Raw genomic sequence first — 16,958 nt, forward strand, 5'->3', positions numbered from 1 at the left:
TCTCTGTGCAGAGTAACAAAGTGTCTGGGTCATAGCAGAATTCGCAACAGCATCTCCCCCTCCTCTATCTGAATGGCTCCCTGTGTCATAGGTTTTCATCCCTTTTCTGTGGTACAATCCCCTAAGTTTTAACTGGTTGGGGTCAGCACCCCACCATCTCCCTCCAATAGGGTTTCAATGACTTCATTAAAATTGTTACCCCATAACAGTTCTCACGTAGTTTATTGGTCCTTATGATTGACGTCTACAGCGGGTAGAATGTCCAGTATGATTTCATACTCTCGTGGCTTTGCATCTTCAGTCAGTGGTTCTATTGTCTGTACCGGTTCAGGCGACCTTGTACCTGTGAGTAGTCTACACTGTTGCATTCAGCAAGAATGTTTCACTAAGCAAGTCAAATTTCATGAGAACGGATCAACTACAGTTACATTCATCTTCTAGCTTTGAAAAAATACAAGTTCATGTCCTTCAGCAAGTCAGCACACTGCACATTAGCAAAACACATTTAATGTAAAACCGGGCAGCTAGGCCTGAACTCTTGCTAACTAAGGCCTAATGATTTATTAGCAGAACTTTAACATATAGCCTTTTATTATTAGTGCACTATCATACTTTAACATAACATTTCATCATTATTAATCAGTTTCATTAGTCATTGTATATATTGACGGCCACTCCCCGTGGGCACAGTTCAAGCGCACGTTTAGCAAAATACATTAATACATTTTCTATGTGGCATTATTACACATTAGTTCATAAACATTTCATAGTAATTTCTAAGTATATAAGCTGCGCTCTCTCACGTCTATTTGGATTCTGTCCTGACCTGGACTTTTCCTGGGCGGCTCATCAAAGTTGCAGGGATAACATCCTTTCCATCAATTGGCACAACCTGATCGTATGTGGCTTTGGCTGTCTCCGAAGAATCAAACTCAGAGCAAACTGGGTCAAAACATTTGGTAAAGTTCTCGACACAGGTATTTACTGTGATATGAAACTCAACTTTCGGCCTTTCATAATTAATAAAAAGGAACGCTAAGAACGTTCCAGAATGCTGTGTTATTATTTACTTTCCCTGCTGCTTCTAGGTCCTGAAATGTACTGATCTGATTTCTCTTTTGCATATTACTAGGACTTACTTATAAATCCATCTAGCAGTAATTATTTCATCCTTAGAGCATTTGGTAAGCACTAATTTGAGATGTTTATGAGCAGTGGGCACACATGGTTAAACCATCCATACAGCTGTTTAGTCTTTGGCAGTTTATCTGGAACTAGCATGGAAGAAATAGACCATAGTGAGTGAAAAGTTTCTAAAATAATACAAGGATATTTGTTTTGGCTTGTGCTTACTATGAGTGCTTGCTAGTTATTTCTGATAAGCTTGTGCACAAATTGTTTTTTGTTGACTTTCTCCCATTTAGTTCTATGTATAGACAATTTTGTGACCCTTGACGTGGACACTGCCTCCGATTGGATTAAGACAAAAAAAGCCTTCAAGTGATGATGGTCAATGATGCAACCAACTATCACCTTAAACTTTGACGGTAATGGTGCAATAACCATAATCAAATAAAAACAATAATATGAAACCAATCATGCTGCAATTTCAATTTCCCAGGTATGTAGGGACTCATTTGATATTTGGAGGCTCTTTGCCTCGAGTGAAGACCAAGGGCCTAATTTATGAGTTTTTGGTGCAGGACAGCACAGCATGTCACTTTGCTACACTGCCCGCTTCAAAAGGAAAGGGCAGGAATGCGGCATATTATTGAATTACAGCGCACTCCTGTTTCTTCTGTCTGCACCGGCGCACAAATTGGTGCCTAGCGTCAGCTCGGGCACCTTTGCCCTATGGTGCAAGGGTGTCTGTGTTGTTGGCACAATTGTTTTTTTGCAGGAAGGGATGCCTTCAGGCACAGAAACAATAAATTGAGAGGTCTATCCCACCGGAGCATCATAAAAAGTGAAGCTCCTGCGGCGCATACCTCTTGTAAATGAGTCCCCAAGTTCTTTGAGTTTGAAATCCTACTTAGGACGTCCCCATATGGGACATGTCTAAAATGAGCCATCTCTGCCTCCTTTAAGTCTAATACACAAATATTGACACACTGCCTACATTACATAGGCTAATATTAAAATCTCTAACCCACAAAAGCAAGACCTTCTGCTTTATTTCCAGATAAGCCTCATGACCATCAAGATCATTGATTACCTGAGTAGATCTGGCATCAAAAATATTGTAATAAAAATGAATCAACATCAAATCAAAAGGAGTCCTAAAGACCAACAATTGATAAAAATAGGTGCACTGGACTGGATTGAGAACACGTTTGGTCCTCTTAAATGAAATCATCATAGCCACATCTCATTTTGCTCTGCCTGTGATTGATGGAATTGCTGGCTTACACAAAAAATAAGAATTGTTTGAGCAAAAAACAACATTCACAAAAGACAGGCAATCTGGGTTTCACGGATGTGAAAGGTTTACTGAAACATTCCAAGAAAGCACCTTCATCCCATGATATACTGGAGCACTAGTAGGCCATGATGAAGCTGTTGAGGTAAAGATCGGAAGAGTAAATTGGACTTTATGGGCAAAATACCTTAGAATTCCATTTGGTTTGTGGAATCTGAAATAGCAGTGTCATCCAGTCAATCACTCTGCTCCTTTGAGGCAAGAGTTCTGTAATTATTCCTTGTTTCTATATTATATACAGTTCAGGAGTTAGCTTCAGTAGTAGCCTTAACAGCAAAATGGGACTCATTAGGCATGTCTGCTGGTCTGTAAAAATAGCATACTGGCTCAGATTTAATGGGACCAATTTTATTGACTAGCGATGCAAGTGTGGAAGTAAAGTGCTTATAGTAGAAAATTCTTAAAAATGTATTATTACATAGTTCCCTGAAGATCCCTTTGCATGATTGCCGATTGTAGGAAAGTAGCCTCTTTCTAGCTTGGTTACCCCCACTTTTGGCCTGTTTGTCAGTGTGTTTGACTGTGTCTACTGGGATCCTGCTAATCAGGACCCCAGTAGTTATGCTCACTCCCTTAAATTATTGTTGTTGCATACTGGTAACCCAGTATTTCACCCACAATTGGCATACTGGTGTCACCTTGTAAGTCCCTAGTATATGGTACCTAGGGCTTTGGGGTTCCAGGGGATCCCTATGAGGTACAGCGTATTTTCTGCCACCCATAGGGAGCCCATTCAAAGGCTTCTGCAGGCCTGCCATTGCAGCCTGCGGGAAAAGGTGCATGCACCCTTTTACTGGGATTTACACTGCACCAGGTCACTTATAAGTCACCTCTACTGCAGGCCCTCCAGCCCTGAGGGCAGGGTGCAGAGTACCTGTGTGTGAGGGCACCCCTGCACTAGCAGAGGTGCCCCCACAACCTCCAGGACCATTTTCCCGGACTGCATGAGTGCCTGGACACCATTTTATGCGTGTACTGGATGTAGGTAACTACCTATGTCTAGCTACATAACGGTAACTCCGAACAAAGGCATGTTTGGTATCAAACATGTTGGAATCATACCCCAAGGCTTTTGCCAGCATTGGTTGTAAGATTCCATGAACTCTGGGGGCTCCTTAGAGGACCCAGAGTATTGCCATTCCAGCCTTCTGAGGTTTTCGGGGCAGCCCCAGCTGCTGCCACCTCTCAGACAGGTTTCCGCCCTCCTGTTGCTTGAGCAGCTCAAGCCCAGGAAGGCAGAACAAAGGATTTCCTGTGCGAGAGAGATGCTACACACTCTCCATTTGGAAATAGGAGCTACAGGCGTGGGAGGAGATAGCCTCCCCAAGCCACTAGAAATGCTTTGAAGGGCACAGATGGTGTCCTCCTTCCAGAATCCAGTCTATACCGGTTCGTGGACCCCTAGTCCCTGCTCTGGCGTGAAACTGGACAAAGGAAAGGGGGGTGACCACTCCTCTGTCCATAACCACCCCAGGGGTGGTGCTCAGAGCTCCTCCAGAGTGTTCCTGGGTTTTGCCATCTTTGATTCCAAGTTGGCAGGGCAACCTGGGAGCAACTGAGTGGCCAGTGCCAGCAGATGATGTCAGAGCCCTCCCCTGAAAGGTGCTTACCTGTTAGCCAACCAATTCCCCTTTCAGGGCTATTTAAGGTCTCTCTCCTGGGTGTTCCCTCAGATTCAGATTGCAAGACTCCAGCAGGAATCTCTGCATCCTTTACTTCACCTTCTTACCAAAGAAACTGCATCTGAACCCTCCAGGACCTCTACAACTGCAACAAAGAAGCATTGTATCTTCAGCTCCTGCCAGCAACTGCAACTGTTTCCCAGTTGTTTATCATCAGAGGACAGCCAGGTTCAGCCTGCACCAGAAGAACAAAGGAATCTCCCTTGAAGTGAAGGAGTCTCTTCTCTGCTTCAGCTGGTACCTCTCTGAAGCAACAAACTGTGGCTTGCGTCCCCTCTCCTAAAGAAGTGCATGGATCGAGCAACACAGGTGATAGTCTGAAGTGGTCCCCATGATCCTGAAGTCCAGCTGTCCAACTTTGGTGGAGGTAAGAGCTTGCTTCCCCACGCAAGACAGCACCCCTGTGCACCATATTTTTTGCATTTGCCAAGGCATTTTGGCATTCTTCCACGGAATTCTTCATACAGCGTGCAGCTCCAGTCCCTAGCACTCTATCCTGTGACGCACAACTTCCTGAGTGGTTCTCCAGCATCCTGGGAGTCTTTGTCATAGTGCTGCATGGGCCTCCTTTTGAACCTTCTTTGTCCCCATGCTGTGAGACTCATGTGCATGCTGCCTGGTCTTCTGTGGGCTCTCTGAGTTGCTGAGAGCCCCCTCTGATTCCCCCTTCTTGAGTAGAGTCCACCAGGTCCCTCCTGGTCCCGAGCAGCTCCATTTTCTGATAACCATGAGCTTTGCTTGTGCCAAGTCTTGTTTGCAGACTCGAGTGACGCAAACCAGACTGCAATCTTCCATCCGGCGTGGGACATCATCTGCACCAACCAGGAACCCGAATCCATCTTATTGTGTGCAGTACTGACTGTTCTTCTTCACTGGTGGTCCTTCATTGGCACCTTCATCCCCGTTATCAGGGGCTCCTGTTCTCCCTGGACTCTTCTGTGCTTCTTGGACTTGGTCCCCTTCTTCCACAGTTCTTCAGATCAAGGAATCCACTGTTGGTGTCTTGCATTCTTTTCTGGTTCTTGATTAATCTTCTTTCTCATGTTTCTGTGTGTTCTGTGAAAGTTCCTGTACTTTACTCTTACTTTCATGGGCTCTGGGGTAGGTCCTAGTACTTACCTAGGTGTTTTCTAGTACTCCCAGTGACCCTCTACACACCACACTTGCCTAGTTGGGAAACCAACATTCACATTCCACTTTCTTAGTATATGGTTTGTGTTCCCCCTAGGCCCATTTCTAACTATTGTTATTTTCACTAATTGCACTGTTTTATAACTGTTTTATGTCTATTTCTGCATACTAATGTATATACTTTGTGTATTACTTACCTCCTTTGGTCACCAAAATAAAATACCTTTATTTTGTAACACTGAGTATTTTCTTTCATGAGTGTGAGTACTATGTGACTACAGTGGTATTGCATGAGCTTTGCATGTCTCCTAGATAAGCCTTGGCTGCTCAGCTACAGCTACCCTTAGAGTGCCTGGCTTCTAGACATTGCCTACATTTAACTAAAAAGGGATAACTGGTCCTTGTATAATGTGTAAGTACCATAGGTACCCACCACAAAACATGCCAGTATCCTACAACAATCAAATCAGTCTTATGAGTACATTCTGCAGGGGGGGCTGAGGATAGACCTTGGATGCTGGATGCATATCTCTTTTATCTTGGGTGAGTTTTAGAGTCTGATCATGTGTCTCATAATAATGTTTTGATTTCTTCATAGAGATAACAAATTCAGGGGATTTGCACATTGTTGAGCCATGGTGCAGTCTGCAAAACTGGTGTTGAGTTCTCTGGGTTTGAGGACCTAGTAGCGACACTTTTTTGGAGCATATATTATGACTGTTGGAGACTGGCTTATTAGTAAGGGCAGGTACCCACACTTAGCAATAAGGCCACAATCAACTATAAGGACCAGTCAAAATCTCAATAAATTAATCTTTACTGACTCCTTGGTAGCTTGTCTCGTGAGCAGTCAAGCTTAACTTATGAAACAGGTGTGTAAAACATTTAATATCAACAAAAGAGTAAATAAGAAAGACACAACAAAAATCAAAATATAAAACCAATTTTGTAAACACAGGAAAATGACACCAAAATCGACAAAAATCCAATGTGGGAAACAGAAGATAAACATTTTAAAATAATACATGTAAAGCTAGTGTGTAGAAGCAAATAGCACAGAAGGAGTTTTAAAAGAAGGTTGCATTGAATCAGGACAAAGTCAAGAGTTCAGATACTCTGGTTTGCCACTTGGGGTCTGGGACCAGAACTCTCACAATGTATCTGGTCAATCCAAGTAAAATCCAAGTGAAGCTCGTCAGCTGGAGTTGTCCTTGTTGTTGATGGTGCAGCAAGCCCTTCCAGTACTTCTCTACCTGTTGCTGAGCAGGGAGTCCACTCCTTATCCTTTAAGACAGACAAAGTCCTTTTATTGTGAAGGCTTGTGGGTGCATCAGGTGCTGTCCTTATGAGTGCATTCCTCTCTTGTGCAGTCCAAGGGTTCAGCAAGGCATTCCTTCTTCTCTGAATGTTTCTTTTGGGTGTTTGAGGGTCTAAAACACCAACCAAGGGTCCAGAAGCTGTGATTTACTCCTTGGAGAGTTGAAACTACAGTGTAAACAATTTGCCTGGTCAAATCCTTATAGGTTAATTGGGCACTGGTCAGCTGGACTCTTCTTGCAGGAATTGGTGCAGGTGACTTCTTGTATCTCTTTTATAGTTCTTGTTTTCAGGGAGTCCACTGCTCAAGCTTTAAAGCAAGGCAAAGTCTTCTTTTGTGAAGCCCAGAGTGCGCAGAAGGTGAAGTCTTTATGAGTGCAGTCCAGAGTAGGGGTTCAACACGGCAGTCCTTCTTCTTCCTCTTGTTTCCACGCAGGGATCTGAGTTGATGTGTAATTCTCCCATGTTTATCCATGTTTTTTGGCTTGCAAGCATGGGGGCACCCCTAACTAATGTGGTGCAGGGTGCCAACCTCGGAGAAGTGTGGCACATTTCAATCCCAGAAAGCACTGTTTATCAACAATTCAAGATGGAGAAAATCTCTCCTGGAGGTTCAGGTCTGGAAAAGCCCAGCCACAGCTGTGGCTAACATTTTCTTAACCTCCCCTTCCAGCCCTTCTCCTAATCTAATGACAGGGGCTTCCATTTGGCTGTGGGTACTGGAAATGGGGGATGCCTGGTTTCTGTCCCAATTGCCTATCCCTCCTCTGAAGACCACTTTGGCCTCCCAGGCACCTTCCTTCTCTGGCATCTGCTGCTCCAATTTTCCTCCCACCAGATGGTGCCTTTGTCTCTGCCCAGGACACTTCACACTTCATTCAGGCAGATTGGCTTCACCTGTCAAAGACTGACCGATCAGAAAAGGCTTTCACAGGGCTGATTATAACTTTAGGAAAGAGTTCTAAAACTCTTTTCATGTAATTGTTATAATAATTTTTACCTTGGAAAGTTGGATTTATTCTAACTCTTAAGCTGACAACTTGAATTATATTTTTATTTCAGAAAAGTAAGACTTTACTAATGTTAAATAAAGACTTCCAATGTTAGCCTATGGAGCAATTGCACTACAATGGGGAAAAACAAATTTAGACATTCTTCTCTCACCGGGGCTCATAAAACAACTTACACAATATCCCTGCTTATGATTATACTGCACCATACCCTTGGGGCACCTAAGGCAGACCTTAGGTGTGACTTATACGTAAATATAAGGTAGTTTAAGACCTTAGAAGTAGTTTTAATTCCAAAGTCGAATTTGGACATAGTTTTATATTAAAAGCAGCCTGCAATGCACTGCTGGCTTTTAAAATGACAGCAGGTATCACAGCAGTCAACATTTAAGAGCAATAAATCTACTGGGCCTCTAATCTTACATGCCCTACCATATACTAGGGACTTACAGATATGTTGTCAGTACTGATTGTAATTTTACCTAATTACCATATACCTTTTTACCAGAGCACTGTCCCTGGGCCTGGTTAGAAGAGCCAGGACATAATTAGAGTTAGAAAACACCAGTGTCAGTCGAAAATGGGGTAAAAGAAGGGACATCTTCAAAAAGCCCAGTTTTCTCACAATGCGTTGTGCCTAAAGTTCATTTTTTATTTATTTAATTTATTGTCAAGCAATTTCAATATGTCTAAGACTGCTGTTCAAAAACCTTGATATTTTCTTCTAACTTTTCAAATCATTTGGAGCAGTGTTCCTTTGCTCTAGTATCCAGGGCTAGCAAATTAATTGGAGCACTTTTCCTTTCATTGCTAGCTTCTTTCTTACATTAATTACTGTTTTAGACCTTCAACATGATTGGGTGTTTGCTCAATACTCCCTCTTTAGCTTGAGGTGCAGGAGACTCTTTTCTTTTCCTATTTTAATTGTGGAGATTGCGAAGTATAGTGGTCACTTCTAAGATTTCTATGGAGGTTTGTATAATACACAGGGGTTCCTTCCATTAGATGTCTGAGCTTTTTTGTGGCACTCTCCTTCTCCATTCCTGATGTTTCCTTTGTAACTTCCTGAATCCACTAATGCCCCCATACAGCTGCTCAAACTGAATAACATATTGCAGTTGAGTTGTGACATCATGATCTCAATTGATATGGCCACTAGTGAACGTGAACAGCAGGTTATAGAGCACAATCTTATTGCTCTTTACCTAAAATAAACAGTAATCTGCAAAAAGGTGAGTTCTATAGTAAAATTTTATTTTTGCACAGTTAATTGAAACCGATTTACATTAAACTGATTCTGATATGTTTTGCAGCAAATCAGCTTTTTGGTGCATTTATCTTTGCACTACATATTTCACTTTTATTCTACACGCCTGCATCTCTGAAGGAGCAAAACACAACTATTTAAGCAGTTTGTGGGAAGAGTGATGGTGTGACTGTCACACACTTACCTGGTTCTGGCCAAGGATTTGTCGCAGGACCTCTAATCTCGTCCGAGTCAGAGAATGAGATTTAGGGCCAGATGTAGCAAGGGTTTTGCGAGTCGCAAACGGCGAAAATCGCCGTTTGCGAGTCGCAAAAGCCTGCATGCTATGTAAAAAAATGCATTTTGCGAGTCGGATCCGACTCGCAAAATGCATTTCCGACACGCAAATAGGAAGGGGTGTTCCCTTCTTATTTGCGACTCACAATGCAATTAATTTTCATTTGCGACCGCGATTGCGGTCGCAAATGAAAGCGCAGTTACCATCCACTTTAAGTGGATGGTAACCCAGGTGCAAACGGGAAGGGGTCCCCATGGGACCCCTTTCCCTTTGTGTCTGGAAAAGATAATAATTTTTCAGGGCAGGCAGTGGTCCAATGGACCACTACCTGCCCTGAAAAATACCGAAACTAAAGGTTTCGGTTTTTTTTTTCAAAGTGCAGCTCGTTTTCCTTTAAGGAAAAAAGGTTGCACTTTGAAAAAAAAATAACTGCTTTATTTAAAAGCAGTCGCGGACATGGTGGTCTGCTGTCTCCAGCAGGCCACCATCCCCGTGAGTGCCCTGACTCTCTATGGGGTCGCAAATTGCGACCCACCTCATTAATATTAATGAAGTGGGTCTTTGCGACCCCATAGCGAGTCGCAGACAGTGTCTGAGACACCGTTCTGCATAGCAAATTGCGAGTTGCAATTTGCGAGACGGAAGGACTCGCAAATTGCAACTCGCAATTTGCCACCTACCTACATCTGGCCCTAAGTAACCACAACTTTAATTCACTGACTGCCTCTGAGGGGAAGGGTGGCTGGGAGAAACAAGAAAAGATAGTTTTGTGTCACTGGGTCTGTTTTGTTGCCTTGCAACACTGTGCAGAGGGTCTGTACTTCCCTGGACCACTTAGTGCTGATGCAGGTGCAGTGCTCTAGAAACAACAAGAAGAGTTGTTTACCAAGAGCTTAAAGTGTTTTAACAGTTATTTACTTTAATATAATTTACAGGCTTCATCAAAAATAATGCTTGAGAACAGAAACAATCCCAAAGATTCCAAGAATGACCTAACATACAATGGTCAGTTCAAACAAAAAATCTATAGACTGTGTGCTCAAAGTCTTACCAAGTTCTTGATACAAACTTATCAAAAAATACAGACGTGAAGACCTTCAGTTCTGAGGCCATAAACGTTCAGAGCGCCTACAAGTTGAAGTGTCTAGAGCACTAGGACTTTCAGTAACATAGGAACAAATAATGTCCGGTTTCCAAGAATGTGCTTTCATTTTCAGAAAACTCAGTCTTAGCATAATCTCGAACTTATCTATGGAAGTGTATGCACTAACCTGAGAATCAAGTACTTAGGGGGTTATTACAACTTTGGAGGAGGTGTTAATCCGTCCCAAAAGTGACGGTAAAGTGACGGATATACCACCAGCCGTATTACGAGTCCATTATATCCTATGGAACTCGTAATACGGCTGGTGGTATATCCGTCACCTTTGGGACGGATTAATACCTCCTCCAAAGTTGTAATAACCCCCTTAGTCTTGTGTTTAGTTCTTCAACTGGAATCTGGAGGAAGACTGGAGGCTGTGGTGGAAGAAGCTCATGAGGAGGTGGAATAAGCTCTGGATGTGAAGATGCCGGAAATGTCGACGGAGCCAGAATCACAAGATCAACAAGAAGGCTGGGAAGACTAGAGCACTGGAGGATTCTGGGCAACTCAGAAGGTGAGTGCAGGGAAGTTGCTTGTGCAGGACTGGAATGAGGCCAAGGCCCACTTCCGGTTCAGATGGGTATTTCTACCCCCATGTATTAAAATTACGGATGTGACCTTTGCTGATGGCAGATACAAACGGCGGTTGAATAAATTAACCAATGCAGGTGGAACCAAAGAGAATTAACCTTTGGAGTCAATATGTCAGTACAGTTAGCACCATTAAACAAAGCAGGTGGAACAAATAAGCATAAATGGTTACATTCAATAAGTAATGGTAGGTGGAGCTAATTAACCAGAAAACAGGTAATTCTCCACAAGAGTGCAAGCAGAGGAAACAATGTTACAGGAGGTTCAAGGGGGGTGAACAACTCTGGGAAGGGTATCATTGGTTTCAGGAGGCCATGAAGTGCCACAGGGATAAGGCAACATGACCCTGTGCACAATACCCATAGTACATAGGACACAAGAAGGGTTTGTGACAGTGACCACATATTATGAGCAATAAAGTATGCACTCCTATACTTTAAAAATATATTGCAAGCCACCTCTGAATTTTGTTACCTTTTAAAGGAACTCAACCTTCTGCCTTGTTCTTCTATGTCATCACAAGACTCTTCTGTGACCTGCAATATCTTCATAACATATAGCAAGGGGTACATTATCCTATGTTATATATTCAGCCATTAGTACTCATGAAGTTGTGCTTAACTGAGAACATGACAACAACATTGGTGATTGAGTTCTCTCCTTCCACTCCTTCGTCTCTGGGAAGATGAAGAGGGTCAGACTTCCACCCTACACCTCCAGACCCACAGGAGTCAGCTGCAGAGTCCCCCAAGGATCCTCACTGAGTCCCACACTGTTCAACGTATACATGGCCCCTCTTGCTGCCATCGTCAGAAGCCACAGTATGAACATCGTGCCAAATGCCGACGACACACAACCCATCATTTCCCTGACCGAAGACCCGGACATGGCCAAAAGGAACTTTCACTCAGGAATGGAAGCGATCACCACTTGGATGAGAGAAAGCTGCCTCAAACTCAGCACTGACAAGATAGAGCTCATCATCATCGGAAATGCCACCTCAGCTTGGAACGACTACTGGTGGCCCACATCCCTTAGCACCCCCCATGCACAGACCGAGCACGCCTGCAACTTAGGAATCATCCTCAACTCCTCCCTATTCGTTACCCACCAGTTAAACTCTGTTGCCTCCTTCTGCTGGCACTCACTCCACAAACTCCAGAAGATCTTCAGATGGATCCCAGCAGACTGTTGCAGGGCAGTAACCCATGCCTTAGTCACGAGCAAGCTTGACCATGGCAATGCCCTCTACGCCGGCACCTCAACTAGGAACATCAAAAAACTTTAACTCATCCAGATTGCCGCCACCAGACTAATTCTGGACCTCCCTCGCAGAGACCATATCTCTCAACATCTGAGGACCTACCGGTTGAGAAACGAATCACCTTCAAGCTTCTCACCCACACGTACAAGGCCATACACAACACAGGACCAGCCTACCTGAACCACTGCGTCTTGTTCCACACCCCCGCCAGATCCCTCCGCTCTGCCCAGAAGTCTCTGGCCACCATCCCTCGCATCCACAAAACCACAGTTGGAGGACAATCTTTTACCTACACTGCAGCGAATCGCTGAAACAACCTCCCCATGCACCTCAGTCAAAGCCCGTTGCTCACCATCTTCAGACAGAGCCTCAAGACGTGGCACTTCGGATGAGGCCCTTCGCCTCCTCCCAGCACCTTGAGACCCTCATGGGTGAGCAGCCGCACTTTACAAATACTGATTGATTGCTTGATTGATTGAGTTCTCTCTAATGTGCTTATACATTGATAAGAATGCATTTTTTAATGCTCTTTTGAAAATCTTCCATAGTAAACACTTGAAAAACAATATTTCATTTTTACTTTGCTTTTGGTATGGTTCTGAATGTGGGTACTAATGATATTACGTTTTCCTCTTGAATGCTGTATTTAGTTTTGAAGCTCATTGAAGAGGAACTGTAGGGTATGAGAAACTCAAGGAAATGATTAGTTTGTTGAAAACGTACCTTAATAGATATTATTTCATTCATCCATTTAAATAATTGGAAGCAGATGTAGTTAATTTGCCAGACTATTGAGTACACTATTTTTCCATTTGGTCTTAGTGGTTTGACATGGATGAAGGTAAAATTTGACAGCATATTGGGACAGTCATTAAGATTAGAAATCTATTAACTGAGGAAAAATAACAAATGTTTAAAACCAAGGGAAAAATGTTAATTTATTTTCTTGTCATTACTTAATTTCCAAAGGCCTCATTTTCATGTATCTAGAATATCAGGTCTATGCACAAACCCTCTTTACATCTTATCCTGGTATTTGGGGTTTTGTTGCAATTTTGTTCACTTGTGATTTGAACTGTGCCAATTACTCCAGGTACTACTGGATAAAAGCACAATAAAAAAATCACACAGTTTTCCAATATGGTAAATCAAAAATTAGATAGTATCCCTCATTCCAACCTGTACCTGTGTAATTTGGAATTAGGAGATAAAGGGCCAGATGTATCAAACTTTTTTGCATTACCAAACTGTGCGAATCGTAAATTTGGTTGTTTGCGAATGCAAAAATGCCTTTCACGATATATGAAAGGCATTCGCTGTGCCAATATAAGGAATTTCTAAAATAGCGATTCCTTGCACCTGCAACATGAATTTGCATGTCTCAATCTGTGTATTGCAAATAGTGACATGATTTAGTAATCGCGTAACTCAAATTGCGACCTAGATTTGTGAATCACAGATAGCAATCCATCCAAATCATGTTGCTATTTGCGATACACAGATTGCAACTTGCAAATTCTGTCTCGCAATGCTGTGCATTAAAAATTCGCAAATAGCGATTACTCACAGAATGGCCTTTTGCACATGCAATTTACCACAAAGTGAAATCAGGTGGTAACCAGGTGCAACCTATATAAAGAGGCCCAGAATGACACAGCCCTTTTTCCACAATGGCCGCACTGTACGTGATCGTGAGAAGGATGAAGATCCTGGCAGGTTGGAGGAGACAGGAGTGCGTTTTCAGAGTGCGCATAACCCTTTTTGACCAGACAGAGAAGGAGATATATGAGAAGTACAGGTTAAGCTCAGCCATGATACTTGACATGAAATCTCATCTACAACCCATATTACAGCACACCACACACAGGAACAATAATATACCCACCCATGTGCAGGTATTATGCTCCCTGCACCTATTAGCCTGAGGGAGTGATAAAGGGGTTATAGCAACAGCTGGAGGGGTTTTTCAATGCATTTCTCAATGCCATGCTGAACAAAATTCAACAGCAAATAATATTCCCCAATACCCCACAGGAATTACTACAGACAAAATTTGATTTCTACCAGATTGCCCGATTACCACATGTAATAGGCGCCATCGATGGGACACATGTAGCTATAGGTCCACCATCAGCCACAGAGTATGTTCATCGGAACTGTAAAAAGTCACATTCTATGAACATAAATGTAACTAGCAATGCCTCCAACATTATAACCGATCTTGTGGCCAGATATCCAGGTAGCACACATGACTCCTACATCTTTCGGCACAGTGGAACTTACACAAGACTACTAGCTTGGGAGTTTGGTGAAGGATATCTACTGGGTAAAGTAATAGTTGACAGTGTTGCATTGATGTAAATGTGACGTAACGTGTAACAAGTTCTCATTTTACTCTCATGTCATTCCAGGAGACAGTGCCTACGCCGTTCGGCCATTCATACTGATGTCCTACCTGAGTCCTGCAACGCCAGCCGAAAGGAGGTATAATGCTGATCACAGGACAACCTACATCGTTGTGGAGAGGACCTTCTGCCTGCTGAAGAGCCGCTTCAGATACATCCACTAGAGTGGTGGTGCACTACAATAGAGCCCTGAAACAAAATGCTAAATTGGGGATACATGTGCTATGTTGCACAACATTGCTACAATGAGGGGCATACCTGTGGAACCCACCGAGCCGGACTCAGATGAGGATGGTGATCCCTTGCCAACCCTTCACCCAGTAGACAGATGCAGTGCAGCAGAGGGCAGACAAAGACGTGCTGACATCACGCGCAACCTTTTCTGATGTAAGTAATGACAATACTACGTCTAATATATGTATTGCTGTAGGTAGCATCTTTATTGCCTTGACTTCAGGTAATTTATGTGTGATTAGGACATAGCTATGCACTATACACAAACAGGTGCGAGTAAAAGCTTCACACTATTAGCACCATAATATAACTGTTTTGCTACATGTTAAGCTAGTCTCCTACACCCCTCATCATTACTTCCTACGTCCAAGCACTCCACTTGAGTGCTCAGTGGCCTCAGTGGCACCTTTTGTAGCGGGTTCAAAGACAGTACTGTGTATGGTACTGCAATGGCTAGGATCCATCACAGAGGCTGTGAGACTGCTGAGGCTAGAGAGCTCCTCACTATCCCCACCACCCAGTTCACTGTTTATAGCACTCCGTGCTGTCTGCATTGTCTCAAAAACATTGGTTACTTGCACCAATCCTTGTGTAACGTCCCGACTGCAATGTGCCATCTCCACTTGTATGCCCACAGCACGTCGTGATATCAAAGCAGTTGAGGTAGCGAGCCGATTGACAGATCTGCATAACCCATCCAACCTGCCCATCAATTGCTGATGGCACCTACGGTGGCTGACACGCTCCTGCTAAATCACAGTGCAGAGTTCCCTAATGGCATTTGTCATCTCCTTTGTGTTTTCTGATGCTGTTTGCTGTCCCTCATGCAGCTTGCATATGTTTTCATTAAGAGACTCCAACTGCTTGTGCATTACTCCCACATTGTCATTGTGAGACACCAACTGCCTGTGCATTGATCTCATGTGTTTACATTGCAGGAGCTGCATTTTCAGCATGGAAGCTTCAAGGCCACCAAAGAGTGATGGGCCCTCTCCTTCATCAGTGCACTGTCTGCCTGCATCGTGACGCCTCCTGAGGGCAGTGGACTGACGCTGGGGCAGGGACTGCAGTTTTACTGTGATTCTAGCCTCTGGGGGTGGTGTGGGTACTTCATTCGTCATTTCATCAGAGTCCAGGTTATACTCTGGGTGAGGTAACACTCTTGCCCTGCATCTAGTTGGTGCAATAATGAAGGACTCACTGGTGTTTGAGTCGGACTGGCTGTGTTTCGCTATCCTCCACATTTCCACCTTCTGATGCGTCAGGGCCCAGAGCATCTACAACGACAATGTGCAGCATGTAATTTTTTGTTATTTCACAAATAGTTGCATAATAGTATTAAATGTACACTAACTTCGTAGCACTAAGGTCTTTTTTGTTGTTTCTCTATTTAGCTGAACATTATCTTGCTATTTATGTGGTAGTTGCACTATAGGGGTGTGGACTACCACTCCCATAAGGCATTGTTGCGTTGTATGTAAGATGTGGCATGGACTACTTATCACACTGCATCGTGCTAATAGCTATTTTCTAGGGGGCATTTGTACATGCACATATGGGGAAACACATCATTACTGCCCTTACCTTTGCTGCTGCTGGGTGTCCCTGGTGTGTCAATGTCAGTGAGACAACTGACAGCTTCAGGAAGCAGTGTGGACTCCACCATGTCTTCCATTTGTGTGGACGGTGTCTGGGTGGGTGGTCCTCCTCCGGTGCTCCTTGTCTCCTTTAGCCTGCTGGCTACCCTCTCTTTGGCACGGGAACGCAAGTAGTACCATCGCTTGCGTATCTCCTCCACGGAGCGCTGCGCATTGCCCACTGTGCATATTTTGGTCTGTATGTCTGACCACAGTTTCCTCTTCTCACTTTCAGGTACCTGGAGTGAGTTCTTCCCAAAACATTTGCTGTGGTTCCTAACCACATCCTCAGTGAGCACCTCCAATTCCTGCTCACTGAATTGAGCTTGCACCCCCTGTTACCTTTCTCCTTCACATTCTTATCAGTGGCCATGTTGCTGTTTGGTCCTGGCTGGCTCACGAGGCTTCCTCCCTGGCACTGGGCTGTTTCTTTCTGCCTGCTACTGTGGGTGTGGCTCCTGGAAACAGCATGGGATGACTCACTTCCTGGTTGTGATGTTGTCAGGCTGTTCCAGTTTGC

The sequence above is a fragment of the Pleurodeles waltl genome, chromosome 12 (assembly GCF_031143425.1).
Source record: "Pleurodeles waltl isolate 20211129_DDA chromosome 12, aPleWal1.hap1.20221129, whole genome shotgun sequence".
NCBI lineage: Eukaryota > Metazoa > Chordata > Amphibia > Caudata > Salamandridae > Pleurodeles > Pleurodeles waltl.